This window comes from Pseudophryne corroboree, chromosome 9, assembly GCF_028390025.1.
Source record: "Pseudophryne corroboree isolate aPseCor3 chromosome 9, aPseCor3.hap2, whole genome shotgun sequence".
Taxonomy (NCBI): Eukaryota; Metazoa; Chordata; class Amphibia; order Anura; family Myobatrachidae; genus Pseudophryne; species Pseudophryne corroboree.
In genome coordinates, this window is record NC_086452.1 from 73,814,882 (window position 1) to 73,828,926 (window position 14,045).

General features: G+C 46.3%; 1 long non-coding RNA gene across 6 annotated transcripts in view; it reads right to left on the minus strand.

The window, feature by feature from the left end:
• The window catches only part of LOC134957541 (uncharacterized), a 90,671-nt gene that overhangs the window by 13,196 nt on the left and 63,430 nt on the right, over window positions 1-14,045 (minus strand). For all 6 annotated transcript variants that reach the window (XR_010186653.1, XR_010186652.1, XR_010186651.1 and 3 more), the window contains one exon: window positions 2,558-2,648. This is a non-coding gene — a long non-coding RNA (uncharacterized LOC134957541). The remainder of the gene's footprint in view (window positions 1-2,557; window positions 2,649-14,045) is intronic.

Genomic DNA, 14,045 nt, shown 5'->3' on the forward strand with positions numbered 1-14,045 from the left:
TGCTAAATGTATTTTTCCATCAAACCATAACAACACAATACAAGGTGTGTGATGGGCCGGCTAGAGGGGGCGGTTGGAGGCCGGTATTTTTTTTTTATTTTTTTTACATTTTAATTTTAATATTTAGTGTCCTACTATATACTGTATTTCCATTCCATAAGACAATGTGAGAGATACATGGGTTATTTTTAGCCAGTTAGGTTTTTTAGGGATGGGGCTCTAGGTTAGGCATTTAAAGTTTTTGTCACATGAAAAGACTTTGCTGTACCAGAGGTGACGCTGTCTGTGTAGTCACATTGCTCATTTCTTGTGGTCAATGCTTTTATTATTTGATTAAAGTTAATGTGTATGGATGTTTTGCTGTCAATTGTCTTTTTTTACTTTGTTTCTCCAGGCCTTTATTCCTCTCTCTCTCTCTAGCTTTTGTTCTTTAGTTCTCTGTACTCCTGATCTTTCCTTCACTGCGTGGCTGCATTCATATACACTGACTGGGGGGGATTAAGGGGTGCGGACTGCGCAGGCTGCATACACACACTGACTGAGGGGGGATTAGGGGGTGCGGACTGCGTGGTTGCATACACACACTGACTGAGGGGGGATTAGGGGGTGCGGACTGCGTGGTTGCATACACACACTGACTGAGGGGGATTAGGGGGTGCGGACTGCGTGGTTGCATACACACACTGACTGAGGGGGGATTAGGGGGTGCGGACTGCGTGGTTGCATACACACGTACACTGAGCGAGGGGGAGATTACAGAGTACGACTGCATGGCTACATACACATACACTGACTGAGGGGGTGCTGATTAGGGGGTACGGACTGCATGGATGGGTAAACATACACTGCCCGAGGGGGGGATTACGGGGTGCAGACTGCATGGCTACATACACTGAATGAGGGGGGGGATATGGGAGTGTGGAATGTGCGGCGGTATACACATACACTGACCTGCATACATGTACACCCACTGGGTGGTTAGATGCACAGCTGCTTACACATATACTGAGCGGGGAGGGGGGGGGGGGGTACATGGCTCCATACACTGACAGGGTGGGTTGCCCAAATCCATGTCTTTCTTAGGTCCCCATGATGTCTAGATCCCCCTCTGAGCACGGCCCAGTTGTTTTTGGAAATGGTTTTGAATTGATGGCCACTGTGTAAATCAGTAAGTAAATAGTGAGTGTGCTTAGTGATAGCTCAAATTTTCTACTGATATTCAACGATGTCAGACATCCATATATGAACAAAAAAATATATCAAGAACTCAAGGCACAAAAATGACCCTTGCAGCCACCTGTAAAGAAAAGGCCACCTCACCTTTAGCAAACAAGAGCGCATACAAAAAATACAGGTATTGGCGCTCAGTAATGTCCCAACATATGAATATCACCAGACGACAGTAAAAGTTATGCTCAGTCCATATACAGCTGTCACATTTGATTGTAGACTCAATAGATGATGTGCATGTGTAACCTTCCTGTAGTCACGGTTCCTCCATTAGATGGAAACCATAAAAAAGGGAAAGATATGTCATGGGCCCTCATTCCGAGTTGTTCGCTCGCAAGCTGCTTTTAGCAGCATTGCACACGCTAAGCCGCCGCCTACTGGGAGTGAATCTTAGCTTAGCAAAATTGCGAACGAAAGATTCCCAATATTGCGAAAAAGACTTCTCTGTGCAGTTTGAGTAGCTCGAGACTTACTCTTCCAGTGCGATCAGTTCAGTACTTGTCGTTCCTGGTTTGACGTCACAAACACACCCAGCGTTCGCCCAGACACTCCTCCGTTTCTCCAGCCACTCCCTCGTTTTTTCCAGAAACGGTAGCGTTTTTTCAAACACTCCCATAAAACGGCCAGTTTCCGCCCAGAAACACACACTTCCTGTCAATCACACTCCGATCTCCAGAACGAAGAAAAAACCTTGTAATGCCGTGAGTAAAATATCAATCTTCATAGCAAATTTACTTGGCGCAGTGCGAACATTGCGCATGCGCAATTAGCGGAAAATCGCTGCGATGCGAAGAAAATTACCGAGCGAACAACTCGGAATGACCACCAATATTGGTAAGCACCTGGTATGGATAACAGTCTTTGGGGGTATGCAATTAGCTCATCATTTCGGAGCTAATGAATTCGCCCCACTGAGTATTCAATCAGGGCCGTTTTGAAGGAATTTTCGCAAATGCCTTTTCACCTTCTTTTATTAAGTGAAAAGGCATTGGCGAAAAAAGCCGCAAAATCTGCAAAAATTGCCCGCATTTTCGACGGAAAACAAGCGGATTCGCTGATCCACGTATTTTCTGCCCCTGCCACATTTTTTGCCTAGGCGAAAATCCGGCCCTGCTATTGTATAGGGCTATTCACCTAGGCGAAAAAACAGAGCTAATTGCATCCTTACTCCCAATGAAGTGGAAGAATGCATACCAAGACTCACAGAAAAGTGAAGGTTTATGTTCACATAACGGTTTCTTTCACACAGGAAGACACAGGTACAAAGCACCAAGATCACGTTCTCTCAGCACCACTGGATGTAAAAGCATATGCGTACCATACTCACCCATCAGTGTGCTGGACTCCTCATATCAAGGTATATTTGGGGGAATAGGATATCCCTTTCCCCACCCGCAGATCCACAATCGGGTAGAATTCTATTACAGAGAAAGGGACATTTCAAAATTTTTTACAACATATATTTAATAATTAAAATACATTTATACAGAGTGCATAAACCATACAGGATTAATTACAGGTGTGTGATGGAATTAGGTATGATATATACAGTATACTGTAAGTGGCTATGAGTCGGCCGAAAATTAGTGATGTGCACCGGACATTTTTCGGGTTTTGGATTCGGTTCCGAGGCCGTGTTTTGGATTCGGACACGTTTTGGCAAAACCTCCCTGAAATTTTTTTGTCGGATTCGGGTGCGTTTTGGATTCGGGTGTTTTTTTTACAAAAAAACCCTCAAAAACAGCTAAAATCATAGAATTTGGGGGTCATTTTGATCCCATAGTATTATTAACCTCAATAACCATAATTTCCACTCATTTCCAGTCTATTCTGAACACCTCACAATATTATTTTTAGTCCTAAAATTTGCACCGAGGTCGCTGTGTGACTAAGCTAAGCGACCCAAGTGGCCAACACAAACACCTGGCCCATCTAGGAGTGGCACTGCAGTTTTCTAGCGAGAGGATGAGTGCTTCCATCCTCATGTGAATCTGAACCACTAGCCATGAACATAGGCCAGGGCCTCAGCCGTTCCTTGCCACTCCGTGTCGTAAATGGCATATTGGCAAGTTTACGCTTCTCCTCAGACGCTTTTAATTTTTATTTTTGGGTAATTTTACTGAACTTTTGTTTTTTGGATTTTACATGCTCTCTACTATGACATTGGGCATCGGCCTTGGCAGACTACGTTGATGGCATTTCATAGTCTCGGCCATGACTAGTGGCAGCAGCTTCAGCACGAGGTGGAAGTGGATCTTGATCTTTCCCTATTTTACCCTCCACATTTTTGTTCTCCATTTTTTAATGTGTGAAATTATATGCCAGTAATATATCAATAGCAATGGCCTACTGTACCGTACTGCTATATATTATATACTGGTGGTCAGCACAATTATGCATTGTCCTCCTAATATATATACTGCGCACAACTTAAATGCACCACAGGTATGGATGGATAGTATACTTGACGACACAGAGGTAGGTAGAGCAGTGGACTACTGTACCGTACTGCTATATATTATATACTGGTGGTCAGCAAAATTATGCACTGTCCTCCTACTATATATACTGCGCACAACTTAAATGCACCACAGGTATGGATGGATAGTATACTTGACGACACAGAGGTAGGTAGAGCAGTGGACTACTGTACCGTACTGATATAATACTGGTGGTCACTGGTCAGCAAAATTATGCACTGTCCTCCTACTATATACTACAATGCAGCATAGATAGGGAGCGTTTTTCAGGCAGAGAACGTAGATATTTTCACCACACTGAGCACAGATATTTGCAGCACACTGAGCACAGATATTTGCAGCACACTGAGCACAGATATTTGCAGCACACTGAGCACAGATATTTGCAGCACACTGAACACAACTGAGAGAACGCTGCAAGTCCTCTCCCTATCATATCTAATGCACGAGTGAAAATGGCGGCGACGCGCGGCTCCTTATATAGAATACGAATCTCGCGAGAATACGACAGCGGGATGATGACGTTCGGGTGCGCTCGGGTTAACCGAGCAAGGCGGGAGGATCAGAGTCTGCCTCAGAACCGTGTAAAATGGGTGAAGTTCGGGGGGGTTCGGATTCCGAGGAACCGAACCCGCTCATCACTACCGAAAACTCTGCCACTTAAAAACTTTCACCTGTTAAAAAACACCTGAAGGTTTGTAGATTGATATTAACATGCACTCTCTCTTCCAACGTGTTTTGACCATCTGCGCAGTCTTTTTCAAGGAAGGAGAGTGTATGCTATTGCTGGATATTTAAATACTGGCCACCGGAAGTTAACCTTTGCGTTCTAGAAGTCATTAAACTGTCCGGGATGTTATACCAGGGTGCACTCACCGAGAATGTCTCTCATCCCATAGGACGTCATATCCTGTGACCTCGCAGCATCCTTGGTTAAGTATACAGTGCGCGTCACAATAGTGATGCAACAAGTGACCACAGTGTAAGACTGCACCCCTGTAAACAGTGCGGCACCTACTGCATGGACACAAACGATTGTCATGGTGACCCATAACGTCAAGATGTCATTACCTATGACGTTCACCAGGAAAAGGAATGTAAATAAATCCAATGGGTAGCAGTGATCACGCTGAGCCGAAAAAAAAGTGGGTCCCAGGAACCCCTCACTTTTAAAAATTGGGGTCCTACCAGTCCTATTCTGGGTCCCATCGGAATGAAGATTATTATTAATCTTATTAATGATTCAAATATGAAACCCCACAACTTGATTTGGACACTACAAAAGTGTTTCAAGGGGGAGAAGGGGGTGACAGTGCTGCTGGGCTGTGTAGCATACAGAACACTGCTCCAGAGCTGTTCCTAAACATTTTGGTGCCCTTTGGCAGAAAGTGAATTGGTGGTCCCCCTCCCATATTGCAAAGTATGGACAGTGTGTGCCCTAGGAGCGCATAAAAAATGTAGTGGTCTGGCTTTGTGGGGAAGGGGCTTGGCCACATAATAGTACCAATTCACATTACACCAGAGTAGTGCTGCTTATACACATTGCACCAGGTAGAGCACGTTATACACATTGCACCAGGCAGAGCACGTTATACACAATGCGCCAGGCAGAGCACGTTATACACATTGCACTAGGTAGAACCATCTATACACACTGCGCCAGGTAGAGCACGTTATACACAATGCGCCAGGTAGAGCACGTTATACACTTTGCGCCAGGTAGAGCACGTTATACACATTGTACCAGGTAGAAGCACCTATACACACTGAGCCAGGCAGAGCACGTTATACACTTTGCGTCAGGCAGAGCAAGTTACACACATTGCACCAGGTAGAGAACGTTATGTACATTACGCCAGGTACAGCACGTTACACACATTGCGCCAGGTAGAGCAGTATATAATGGCCACTGTGGGTGTGCATGTGATGGTCACTGTGTGGGTATGTGTGGGGGGTGTATGTTGCCCACTGTGGGAGTATTTGGTGTGTTTATAATGGACACTGAGGAGGTATGGGCAGAGTGTATGATGGGCACTGCCCCATCCCCCATATTTGCATCATTAGCTGCCAACTCTCCTCCCTCCCACACACATACTTATAATCTGTTAGTTGATTATAAGTATAATTTACTTAATCACCCAGGGAGTGCAGCCGTGTGCAGCCAGAGAGGCACAGCCTTCTTCAATGAACGCGCTGCGCTGGCTAGTGAGCAGCCACTGTGTGTCATAACACAGCCCGCCCCGGCGCCTGCTCGTAGATGCTTCTTACTGTAGTTTGGAGCAGCACGGCAAGCACGCTGGCGGACTGGGAGAAGGGACGTCACGTCTCAGCAGCACTTGAATGGGGAGACATTGCCGGCAGCGCGATTGGACGGGGAGAAGCTGCGGGCAGCGCGATTGGACGGGGAGAGAGGCACTGAAGAACGGTATTGGCAGAGATGCACTGGTTATTAGACAGCGCGTACCGTAGGACTCGCTCATTTTAAAAAAAGAGAGTCCCCCTCTGCTTGTAGCGCAATGAGTGGGTACGTATGACTAACAAAGATAGGGTACCATTTCCTAGGGTGGGCAGCTCTGAACCAGAGGTATTACAGAACTTAAGGTTAAGGATATGTCTTCTTAAATCCAGAAAACAAAGGATTAGACATAATGATTGTTTAAATTTATGGCAGCAAGAGGGGGATATGCAAAGGGAACAAATTTGCAAAACAGGTTCAAAACCTAGCGGGAATGAGAACACAAACACACCATTGTCGACACAGGTCGAAGGGGAAGAGATGGCTACAGTCAATGGTATATCCGTAAATGATAGTAGTATGCAAAAACAATGTATTAACCCTAATTTTTGCAAGATGTATCCTGTTTTGAACTCTTTTCAAGGTTATAGGTCACAAGAAGATGAAGGATCCAGCCAAATTGCAGCTCTCCTCCAAGCAGTCACCTTGCAGGCCAACCAGAAAGAGCAGTAACAATATTCCCCAATGAAAGAACTGGTAAGATCACAGATACCGGTAAGTGTGGGACAGTTCATTGCACAGAGACAACAACACCTCACAGTAAACATATTAGGAACGGAATGGGAGAATTACACCCTGTCTTGGAGATAGTAACTCCCAATGGGGGAACAGATAGTCAGGGAGTAGTCCTCACCAGGAATAATGCAATGTATTGCCCGTGGCCCAGAGATGAGCTGCGATCAATCATTTCAGAATTCCCCCGACCCTCGGAAGGATTTAGCTAGATGTCAGAAATTTATCAGAGATCTGGGTAATGCGAATGAACCGACAAACAAACAGTGGCGGATATTTTTGAAAGCGTGCCTACCCCCTAATATTGACACCCAAAAATGTATCACTGATTGTAGGTTAGAGTCGGATAGTCTTATGACTGACAAACACAATCAGGAGAACTTAGAGCAAATTAACATGCAACTAGAGTTGAATTTCCCCACAACTGTTAAGTGGAGAAAAATTTTCTCCATAAAACAGAGGGAAAATGAAATGACATCTGAATATTTCCATCGGGCCCTGCAAATAATGGATAGATACATTGGGGTATCAGATACAGGGAATTATAGGGAAGTGGCTGTCTCTGTGCTAATGGACGGACTCAATAAGGCAGTTAGGGACAGGGTACAAGCATCTTTGCCTGATTGGAGAGGGGCCACAGTAGCTTGTCTTAGAGTGCGCGATTGAACACCATAAGAATATTGCTAGGCGTAGAGAACTGCAGGAGGCGAGGCTGATGATTGAAAGAATACAGGCTCTTACGCCAAATTCTCATCAACCTAAACCCCAAAACCCAGATAGTAAGAAAAGACCTAGGATATGTTACACTTGTAGGAAGGAAGGACATTTTGCTAGAGATTGTAAGAGTAGTAGAGCACATAGCCAATATAGACCCCTAGACAGAGAAAACAAGCCACGTTATTAAACACATAGACGGGATCAATGGACATATAGTAAGGAATCACGAGCCATATAGAAAACACAGATTCGGTTAATGGGACGAACAGAATAAATGCAACTTTACCCTTTTGACAGAACTTGCTGGGGTTAGGAGGAGGCCTCTAAACTTTTGCTTCTCTCTCTAGCAGAAGTGACCTCTAATTAACTTAACAGGAGTTTTGTTAGAGATGGTATACATATTGAGTGCTCCCGCCCAGGAAGCACAAAGTATGTGGGATACCCATGAAGACTAATGTTGCATTTCACTGTTCTAGATGCATGTCCATCACAGGTAGAGGAAATTATCTCAAAGATACCGGGTTCCCTATGAACGTAGAATGGACAGGACACTGGATTGATGGCTGGGATAGTCCCAGTAGAGATCTAACACACACAGAATTTCTTTTAGGGGAGAAGACCGAGTAGAGAATCATTCCCCCGTAGTGCCCAATCCAGATGTCAAATTTTGTAAAATATTCTTTGCCTCTACAAACTTAACTGTTACTGAACTCTATGTGATTTGTCTTCAAAGTTTCCTCTTCATCTCTTACGTTCACCGACAGGATTACAGTTCAAATGCCACATGCCTACTCGGTCTTTCAGAGCTCTGCCCAAATCCAGTATATCTCACCAGCATAGGGACACCAGTATTAACGCAGTGTGCCTGGTCATGCACAAAGGGTGGCGAATGAGAATACTGGTGAAGGGAGACTCTGCATAGACACCGATATGCATGATGGTGTGACAGCCTGATGGTGAACGCAAATCTGAAACATTTTCTTTTTATTATTACCCCTCTCTTTTCGCTTTCCACAGACGGTTTACTTCACACAACTGATAATACACAACAGTTAAACACATTGAAATGCAAGATTTGTGTTCCCTACTGGAAAGGGCGGTCTGGAGGTCAAAAGGGGTATGACCAGGAGTCCTCAGGACTGTGGACAGGTGGACACGGTAAGCCAGTAGTCCCCAGAGCATATCTTCCAAGCTTAGCTGAGGCGGCACACGGTCTGACTCATCTGGGTAAAAAGGGTATATGTAAGTTGGTGAGAGCCTACTGGTGTGCGCCAGGATTCTCTTCTCATGCAGGTAAGAGAGCAAAGACATGTTTTACTTGCTTGAGGAAGAATATTGGAAAGTCAATACCAACAGAGCCATCCCATATCCCTCCGACAGACAGACCTTTTCAGGTAATACAAATCGATTTCATACAGTTACCACCCTGTAGGAATTTAAAGTATGTGTTAGTTTGTATTGATGTATTTTCTAACTGGGTAGAAGCGTTCCCTGCTGCCACAAATACTGCTACGTTCACGGCAAAGAAAATTGTGCAGAAATGTGTCTGTTGATATGGTATCCCTAGAATAATTGAAAGTGATAGGGGTACCCATTTTACAGGTGAAGTCTTTCAGGTCATGTGCAAGCTGATGGGAATTAATAGCAAGCTGCATACTCCGTACCGTCCACAGGCGAGTGCAAAGGTGGAGAGTGAATAGTACTATTAAGAACAAGCTGAGCAAATTAATGGCTGAAACTGGATTGTCGTGGCCAGAAGCTTTGCCACTAGTGCTGTACAGCATCAGAACCACTCCCAGGTCTCCCCTTAACCTATCACCCTTTGAAATACTTTTTGGTCGACAACCTCATGTAATGATAGACCCCCAGGATGATTTGAAACGTAATAATGAAGTGACTGAAATATTTGGTTGGGATGAGCCAGCAGCTGAGAAATCAACAAAGAAATGTAAAGCTGGTGATTCCTGACCTACCGAACAGTAATTGTCATGACATTGAACCTGGGGATTATGTGATGATTCAAAATTTCTTACGCTCAGGTTTCCTCATAGACAGGTGGTAAGGACCATATCAAGTCTTGTTAACCAGCACAGCATTGAAGGTCGCCGAAAGAGAGACTTGGATCCACTCGTCCCACTGCAAGAAGGTCGCTGACCCGGAGAGAACTTGTGACAAAGAACAGAGTGTAGAGAATCTCGTATCACTGGAGTGTCTGTTCCGGGAAAGTTGAGAGGCAGGACTGTTGAAAGGCATCTGAGCACAGAGAGTAACAAGATCTAGAACGGTTGTCGTACCACTTTCTTTTTTCACCTTCCCCTGCGTTTTTCCTTCTTATTTTCCTCCTTTCCCCTAACGAAATAGATCGATCACAAGAGACTGCGTTTCGGGTTCGGTTAGTAATTCTGGTTTTGATAAGGACAGTTTGTTTTGGCGAGGGTCCCAGAGGGGTCGAGCAGGGATCTGGAATGGGTTCTGATGGCAAGTATGAATTTGTAGGATCTCATGATCAGCACATCATTTTAGTAAAGGCTGGCATCAGTAAGCGCTCTGGTAGTCAGGGAGCTCGGAGGCACTGAGGGGTTATTGTCTGATGAATATTGTATTTGTAGGACTTGTGAGAATATAGTTGAGGATGGATACATCCAGAGATGTCAGTCCAACCTTAATATCGACATGGACCATCATCCGTTGAGCGATTACCACTCACTAGTGGGTAAGGCCTTCAACCAGACAGAATGCTGGGTGTGCTCACAGGTACCTCAAGATCAGAGCAAGTCAGGATTAGTACCGTACCCTTTAGCAATAGATGAGGTACTCTAATTACGGGGTGGGAGGCCGGTGGACAAGAAATTCAATATTTCTAGGCCCCCTAGTTTGAAGCTCCACCAGTATCATGTAGACAGGTCCTTATTGTGTTTTAATATTTCCAATTACCGAAAACCGGGAAATTGGGAAGTGACGTGGAATAACCAGACAATGACCTTTTCACAAAGAGCTCAAAGGATACCCATAGACTCTGAACTTGTACGCCAAATAGCCAACAGTGGGAGATATTTTCGGTATAGGTATACTCGTGGAAGCTAGACCATGTGCTCATATCATCCAGCCCGATACTTGTACTGAGCAGATGGGAAAACTAGGGATTGGTTTCTTTACTTGGAAAAATAAGATTTTACTCACCGGTAAATCTATTTCTCGTAGTCCGTAGTGGAAGCTGGGACTCCGTAAGGACCATGGGGAATAGCGGCTCCGCAGGAGACTGGGCACAACTAAAGAAAGCTTTAGGACTACCTGGTGTGCACTGGCTCCTCCCACTATGACCCTCCTCCAGACCTCAGTTAGGATACTGTGCCCGGAAGAGCTGACACAATAAGGAAGGATTTTGAATCCCGGGTAAGACTCATACCAGCCACACCAATCACACCGTATAACTCGTGATACTATACCCAGTTAACAGTATGAAATATAACTGAGCCTCTCAACAGATGCCTCAACAATAACCCTTTAGTTTGGCAATAACTATAAACAAGTATTGCAGACAATCCGCACTTGGGATGGGCGCCCAGCATCCACTACAGACTACGAGAAATAGATTTACCGGTGAGTAAAATCTTATTTTCTCTGACGTCCTAAGTGGATGCTGGGACTCCGTAAGGACCATGGGGATTATGCCAAAGCTCCCAAACGGGCGGGAGAGTGCGGATGACTCTGCAGCACCGAATGGGCAAACTCTAGGTCCTCCTCAGCCAGGGTGTCAAACTTGTAGAATTTAGCAAATGTGTTTGACCCCGACCAAGTAGCTGCTCGGCAAGGTTGTAGAGCCGAGACCCCTCGGGCAGCCGCCCAAGAAGAGCCCACTTTCCTCGTGGAATGGGCTTTCACTGATTTAGGATGCGGCAGTCCAGCCGCAGAATGTGCAAGCTGAAACGTGCTACAGATCCAGCGAGCAATAGTCTGCTTAGAAGCAGGAGCACCCAGCTTGTTGGGTGCATACAGGATAAATAGCGAGTCAGTTTTCCTGACTCCAGCCGTCCTGGAAACATATACTTTTCAGGGCCCTGACTACGTCCAGTAACTTGGAATCCTCCAAGTCCCAAGTAGCCGCAGGCACCACAATAGGTTGGTTCACATGAAAAACTGATACTACCTTAGGAAAGAATTGGGAACGAGTCCTCAATTCCGCCTTATCCATATAAAAAAAAATCAGATAAGGGCTTTTGCATGACAAAGCCGCCAATTCTGATACATGCTTGGCCGACAGCATGACCACTTTCCACGTGAGGTATTGTAGCTCCACGGATTTAAGTGGCTCAACCCAATGAGACTTCAGGAAATCCAACACCACGTTGAGATCCCACGGTGCCACTGGAGGCACAAACGGGGGCTGACTATGCAGCACTCCCTTAACAAAAGTCTGAACTTCAGGCAGTGAAGCCAGTTCTATTTTGGAAGAAAATCGATAGAGCCGAAATCTGGACCTTAATGGAACCCAATTTTAGGCCCATAGTCACCCTGACTGTAGGAGGTGCAGAAATCGACCTAGCTGAAATTCCTCCTTTGGGGCCTTCCTGGCCTCACAGCACGCAACATATTTCCGCCATATGCGGTGATAATGGTTTGCGTTCACTTCTTTCCTAGCTTTAATTAGCGTAGGGATAACTTCCTCCGGAATGCCCTTTTACTTCAGGATCCGGCGTTCAACCGCCATGCCGTCAAACGCAGCCGCGGTACGTCTTGGAACAGACAGGCCCCCTGCTGCAGCAGGTCCTGTCTGAGCGGCAGAGGCCATGGGTCCTCTGAGATAATTTCTTGGAGTTCTGGGTACCAAGCTCTTCTTGGCCAATCCGGAACAATGAGTATAGTTCTTACTCCTCTCCTCCTTATTATTCTCATTACCCTGGGTAAGAGAGGCAGAGAAGGGAACACATACACCGACTGGTACACCCACGGTGTTACCAGAGCGTCCACAGCTATCGCCCGAGGGTCCCTTGACCTGGCGCAATATGTTTGTAGCTTTTTGTTGAGGCGGGACGCCATCATGTCCACCTGTGGCCTTTCCCAACGGTGTACAATCATTTGGAAGACTTCTGGATGAAGTCCCCACTCTCCCGGGTGGAGGTCGTGTCTGCTGAGAAAGTCTGCTTCCCAGTTGTCCACTCCGGGAATGAACACTGCTGACAGTGCTAACACATGATTTTCCGCCCATCGGAGAATCCTTGTGGCTTCTGCCATCGCCATCCTGCTTCTTGTGCCGCCCTGTCGGTTTACATGAGCGACCGCCGTGATGTTGTCTGACTAGATCAGCACCGGCCGTTGTTGAAGCAGAGGTCTAGCCTGACTTAGGACATTGTAAATGGCCCTTAGTTCCAGAATATTTATGTGTAGGGAAGTCTCCTGACTTTTCCATAGTCCTTGGAAGTTTCTTCCCTGTGTGACTGCCCCCCAGCCTCGAAGGCTGGCATCCGTGGTCACCACGACCCAGTCCTGTATGCCGAATCTGCGGCCCCCTAGAAGATGAGCACCCTGCAGCCACCACAACAGCGACACCCTGGCCCTTGGAGACAGGGATATCCGCCGATGCATCTGAAGATGCGACCCGGACCACTTGTCCAACAGATCCCACTGGGGCCTGGCGAATGGAACCTGGCGAATGGAATTTCTTCGTAAGAAGCTACCATCTTTCCCAGGGCTCGCGTGCATTGATGCACCGACACCTGTATTTGTATTAGGAGGTCTCTGTCTAGAGACGACAACTCCTAGGACTTCTCCTCCGGGAGAAACCCTTTTTATCCTGTTCTGTGTCCAGAACCATACCCAGGAACAGTAGACGCGTCGTAGGAACCAGCTGCGACTTTGGAATATTCAGAATCCAGCCGTGCTGTTGTAGCACTTCCCGAGGTAGTGCTACTCCGACGAACAACTGCTCCCTGGACCTCGCCTTTATAAGGAGATCGTCCAAGCACGGGATAATTATTTCGGTCATTACCTTGGTAAACACCCTCGGTGCCGGGGACAGACCAACAGCAACGTCTGGAATTGGTAATGACCATCCTGTACCACAATTTTGAGGTACTCCTGGTGAAGAGGGTAAATAGGGACATGCAGGTAAGCATCCTTGATGTCCAGTGATACCATGAAATTCTCCAGGCTTGCAATAATCGCCCTGAGCGATTCCATTTTGAACTTGAACCTTCGTATATAAGTGTTCAAGGATTTCAATTTTAGAATGGGTCTCACTGAACCGTCTGGTTTCGGTACCACAACATTTTGGAATAGTAACCCCGGCCTTGTTGAAGGAGGGGTACCTTGATTTCACCTGCTGGAAGTACAGCTTGTGAATTGCCGCCAGTACTACCTCCCTTTCTCCGAGGGCAGCAGGCAAGGCTGATGTGAGGTAACGGCGAGGGGGAGTCGCCTCGAACTCCAGCCTGTATCCCTGTGATACTACTTGCAGAACCTAGGGATCCACCTGTGGGCAAGCCCACTGGTCTCTGAAGTTCCCGAAACGCGCCCCCACCGCACCTGTCTCCACCTGTGGAGCCCCAGCGTCATGCAGTGGACTCAGGAAGTGGGGGAAGATTTTTGATCCT